Source organism: Microtus ochrogaster, unplaced genomic scaffold, assembly GCF_000317375.1.
Source record: "Microtus ochrogaster isolate Prairie Vole_2 unplaced genomic scaffold, MicOch1.0 UNK8, whole genome shotgun sequence".
Classification (NCBI taxonomy): domain Eukaryota; kingdom Metazoa; phylum Chordata; class Mammalia; order Rodentia; family Cricetidae; genus Microtus; species Microtus ochrogaster.
The window spans coordinates 4,731,629-4,737,342 of NW_004949106.1; the positions used below are offsets into that span (position 1 = coordinate 4,731,629).

The 5,714-nt window shown below is 44.1% G+C and overlaps 1 pseudogene; it reads left to right on the forward strand.

The window, feature by feature from the left end:
- The first annotated feature begins 556 nt into the window (after positions 1 to 556).
- LOC106144332 lies at positions 557 to 1,334 on the forward strand (annotated as a pseudogene).
- Positions 1,335 to 5,714: the final 4,380 nt, after the last annotated feature.

The window sequence follows — 5,714 nt, forward strand, 5'->3', positions numbered from 1 at the left end:
TGACATAGTCAACCGCGCCCCCCACCCCCACTGCATGCCCACTGAAAGTGAAATTCAGAGGTTAAGGCCCTAAAGATCTTCCTTTTCTAACTGACAGTTTTGTCTGAATTTGTCAAATCGGTTTTTCTAGAATTTGACTAACCCCGGTGGAGGGCATCTTTTCACGGAAACAGAATGGAGTCTAAAGAAATCAACCGAAGTATGGTGTTGCCATCTAATTCTGGTGAACAATGGGGGGCAATGGCAATAGCCTGTCTTGTTTGGGGAGCCCCTGGGACTTTCCTGGCCCACAGCTCATAGGGAGGTTGCTTATACCCAAACTAGGACTTTTTATTAGCAACCCGCGGCTTCTCAGGGCAGTATTTCCCACTCACGCAGGGTACCTCCGTTCAAACTCTCCTTTTCAATGACAGATTTTAGTTCATTGACAAAGTACCAGGTTTCCAAATGTTTCTTCCCGTATCCTCGGTTTGGGTTTATCATTTTTTTTCCTTGCTCCATTGGGGTCAGAGGCTCAGATATGTTCAGGATTTGGCCTCACAAATAATCCACCTCCATGGCCAAGGAAGACGTGGTTGTTGGAGGTGTCAGGACATTAATACTGCTTTACAAGAAGTGATGAAGACTGCCTTCATCCACAATGGCCAAGCATATGGCATCTGTAAGGCTGCTAAAGCCTTAGTTAACTGCCAAGCCCATCTTCTGTGCTTGTACCCAGTTGTGATCAGCATATATAACTACCATATATATATAATAATTATATACATATCATATATATCATAGTTAGGCTATTTATTGCTGTGAAGAGACTCCATTACCACGGCAACTATTATAAAGAAGATTTTAATCAGGGTGGCTCACATAACAGTTTCAGTGGTTTGGTCCATTATCATGATGAGGAGCACGGTGGTGTGCAATGCGGTGCTGGCGCTGATAGAGCTACGTCTTGCAGGCAACAGGAAGTTGACTAACACACTGGGCAGTATCCTGAGTATAGGAAACCTCAAGCCCACCCCCACGGTGACACACTTCCTCCAACAAGGCCACACCCACTCCAACAAGCCACACCTCCTAATAGTGCCACTCCCTCACTTGCTATGAGATTATGGGGGCCAATTACATCCAAAATGATAGTAGAGGCCCTTTGCACTGAGCGTTAAATCAACCTAAGTAAAGTAGATGACAACAAGAAAGTATGAGTATGCCTCTGTAAAACTGATCAAGAGGGGAAACCACTGAACATGGTTGGTTGTACTTGTGTAATGGTTGAGGGCTATGGCAAAGAATCCCAAGCTAAGCATATCCCCAAAGAGTACTTTAGAAGCAAGAAATGAACATATAAAAAAAATGGCCCATTAAAGCAGAAAAGAAATCAGATGCTTAATACTAAGTGTGTATCCCCAAATTTCACGTTTTGAAGCTTAATCACAAAGGCTGCTGCATTTAGAAGCAGGGCTTTTAAGACAGGCATAGTGGCACATACCTTTAACCACAGTACTCAGGAGGCAGAGACAAGCAGGGTTCCAAGTCAGCCTGGTCTACAGAATAAGTTCCAGAACAGCCAGGTCTGCACAGAAAAATCCCGTTTCAAACAAACAAAATAGAAATTATGTTTGTAAGAGCTGATTAAGCCAAGACAGTGAAATTCTCATGAATGGGCTTAGTGCCATTACAATCGGTATCCCAGAAGGCTCCTTGACTTCTGCGGTGTAAGGGAATAGCGGAAAGACACCCATGTGTGTCAAGAAGCTGGCCCTCGCCACACAATGGATCTGGCTGAGTGCTGATTTGGGCTTGCCAGTTTATAGGACTGTAAGAAATCAAATTTCGTGTTTATAAGTACCGAGACTGTGCTACCCTGCTATGGAAACCCAAATGGATTGTGTTACCAAGAGAAACCAAAATGTTTCATATGTCTCTTTCTTCCTAAGATCCCTCTTAGCTGCAGGATCAGGCAATTCCAGGAAGAAATTAAAAATCAGACAATAAAAAACAAAATACTTAAAGCAAAGCAGATTTATATTGCCACTTCAGGCCTGAATAAAAACAACATAGGCCTTTTTGTTTTTTTTTAAATGTATCTGGGTGTTTTGCCTACTTGTGTCTCTATGTATCACAAGGCTGCAGTACCTGCAGAGGCCGGAAGAACACATTGGATCATTTAGAACTGGCGTTACAGATGGTTGTGGGTACCATGTGGATGCCGGGAACCGAATGCTGGTCCTCTGCCAAGTCAACAAAAGCTCTTAACCACCGAGCCCTCTCTCCAGCCCCAAGTACAGGACTTTTTGATCAGTCTGGAGAATTGGGAGATGGTGATATTTTACTAAGGTGGGGCAGCTCTTGTTACTGTCCATCTTCGTGGCGTGGGAATAGAAGAGAAACCCAGAGTAATAAGTGAAGCAGGAGTCCAGAACCAGGCTGATCCAGAACAGCATTTCTCTGAGGTGGCACGAGGGAGGATGGAGAGAGCTATGAGTTACCATTTGGGGGCTGATTCTTCCAGAATTTGGCTTTCAAAAATAAAAACTAAATAAGCAAGTGACCCGTCACCTATGATGCTCTTAACTGCGGGCTCAGGGAGTAGTCACCAATTAGTGCTAATTTTTCATCACTTTAGCTTCAGGTGGGAAACCCTGTCTCTTAGCCTTGCATCTTGTCACCCTTAATGCCAGAGGACCCTTCCAACAGGGAGGTGCAGCAGCGTGACGCTATTCCCGCCCCTCACAATGACTTCTGTTTTATTTATTGTTCGCTAAACCCTTCACCTAGCACCCAGAGTATTAGAGGCCTATGTCAACCCAATAAGGTCCCACCTTTGATTTTCTCCATTCTTTGTCTGGTCCCTGTGTTCCCACACTAACTTGAAAATGTTGTCTGGAAAATGATTCTTTTAGTATCACTGATCTTTTGGAGCCAAAATGCTTGGCTTGCTTTGGCTCACGTGTATCTAGCTCATCTGTCACGTCACACAGATCAACGGATGTTTCGGGAGGCGTGGAGATAGCGGGCTGCCTGTGGCTCAGAATTCCAGCAGGAATGCCTACAGTGTGGTAGGGGCAGGGGACACACATGCTTTTCTAACCCGCTGTGCCTCTGAGGTATGGCGGTGACTGTACAATTCACTTGAGTAAATGTCTCCAGCTTGACTTCAGTGCGCCCTTAGCTAAGGCCCCAATTAACACATAAAATCTTGGCGTTTCCTAGTGTCTTGTGCTGCAAAGTAAGTAATGAGAAAATTAGTAGACGATGGGGGGTCTCCAAGAGGAGTCAAGAGTTCCAGTGGCCAGAGCTGGAATAATCTGAACAGCCCAATGTTTATTTTACCAAATAAAATCAAAGTATAGCTGGACAGTGGTGGTGCATGCCTTTAATCCCACCACTGGGGAGCAGAGGCAGGCGGATCTCTGTGAGTTCGAGGACAGCCTGGTCTACCGAGGGAGTGCCGCTGGGATAGCCAGAGCTACAAAGAGGAGCCCTGTCTCAAAAAAAAAAAAAAAAGGATGTACTCCTATTCATAATGTGCCTTATGAAGTATAATTAATGTTGTATTAGTGTATGTTACCGTGGGAGCTGGGTTTGGGCTCTATATAAACTCTATAGGACTTTCTCAACTTTTCTGTAAATAGGAAACTAATAAAGTATATTGAGAATAAACAGGAGTATTCATGTAGAAAAATAAAGGCCCAAGCAGACCATGTGACAAAGCCAGCCAATCAATGTAATGATGATTGAAAGGGGACCCAGGCCATTAAGTATAATCCATAGCAGCTATGAAAATGAGCATCATTTGAACACAATTCCCTGGCTCGGAGCCCAAGCATCACAGAGAGTATAGCGAGAATAAAGGCAGCTGTATAGATGGTGACCAATGAGAAGAACATCCAAGGTGGAAACTGCCGTCCCGCTGAGCAACATATTGGGCTACAAAAGGGGAATTCTGAAATTTTGTATTAAAAGCAAATAGTTTTCTTTACCTTGAGAGAACTAAGATGTAGCTCTGGTTAGCAGACTGCTTTCCCAATATGCGTAAGGCCCCAGGTTCAGCCCTTAACAAAGCATAAATCAGGCACAATGACAAGCACCTGTAATCCAGAGAGTTGGAGCACAGAGGCAGGAGGACCAGGAGCTCAGAGTCATCGATACAGAAAGCCTGAGAGCAGCTCAGGCTACATAGGAGATGCAGGGGAATAAAAAGAACAGCTGTAAGAACGGAAGAGAATTATGAATTGATGCAAAACACCTCGGGAAGGAGGTCTCACTCACGAAAGAGAAGAGAGACGGGAAGCCCGTTCCGATAGCGCTGGGACAAGAATGGCCTCTGGCCTGTTTATCTTATTCACTTTTTAAAATAAACATTTTTTTTGTAGTGGCATTTCAATTGTGTTTTAATAAATAAAGACTGCCTCCAGATCTGAGAGTAAAACATTCCCACTGGTCAGCCATACAGACCAGGTTATGGTGACACATACCTTTAATCCCAGTAGCCACAATGACACACACCTTTAATCTCAGTAGCCATAGTGACACACACCTTTAATCCCAGTAGCCACAATGACACACACCTTTAATCCCAGTAGCCAAACTAGTTGCCATAGAATTCGGGTGGTGCATGCCTTTAATCCCAGTCCTAGGAAGGAATATAAGACAGCGGGGCAGGGCGGGTGGCGGGACAACTCTCAAACACAGTCTCCTGAGATTCTGGGAGGCAGGATCGCCATTTCAGACTGAGGTCAAGGCAAGAGCCAGTGGCTGGCTGTTTTGCTTTTCAGATCTTCAGGTTGAACCCCAATTTTCTGACCCTAAGTTTTTTATTAGTCGTGCATTATTTTTCTTTAAACTTTATCCTTAAAAATTTCAAATAAAAATAAAAGCCACACATGGAAATTAGCCAGATCCAACATCTTAGTGAGCTTCCATACAGCCAGAGTGGCCATTAGGAATGCGGAGCTGTGGAGTTTCACCTTGGATCCCAGACTTTCACAATCATGATGCCTGCTAAGACACCAAAGTGTAAGTAAGTCTCTAAAACCACGGCCTGCCTCCACCAGAGTGAGCAGAGGGAGGAGGAGAGGTGACGCCCACTGTGGGCAAGGATGTGGAATAGGAGCACACTCTGGACTGCTGAGCAGAATGTAAGCTCACTGAGCCACTCTATGAAACTGGCGGTGTCGTCTAAATCCAGACTATGTAGAAACCAGAAATGAATGCTTTTACAGGCTGTCCCCAAATAAGCGCCAAAGAATGTCTATAGCACTCGGTAAATAAAACTGGAAATAATGAAGTGCCCATCCACAGCAGGATAAATGGAACGTGATTCAGTGACTTCATCGAACTGTCCCATAGAGATGAAAAAGAATCAATTACCATGACAGCACGGGCGAATTTCACAAAGTTCAACATCAAAAGCACAATTCCATTGACGTCAAGTCTAAAACAGGAGCCTGTGATGACTGAAGCCAATTAGTGGCTGCCTTGGGCATAACGACTGTGGGAAGGAGACCGGGGAAGCTTCACCAGTCGGAGGCTCAAAATGTCGTATTTCTTAACCTGATTGATGATGATGGAATATACACATCTTTAAATTTTATTGACTGTACACTTAAAATATGAACACATTTTACATTTAGTTAAAAAAGAATAGTCTTCTAAAAGTGATAGAAGAAGAAGGAGAAGAAAAAGAAGAAAGAAGAAGAAGAGGAGGAGGAGGAGGA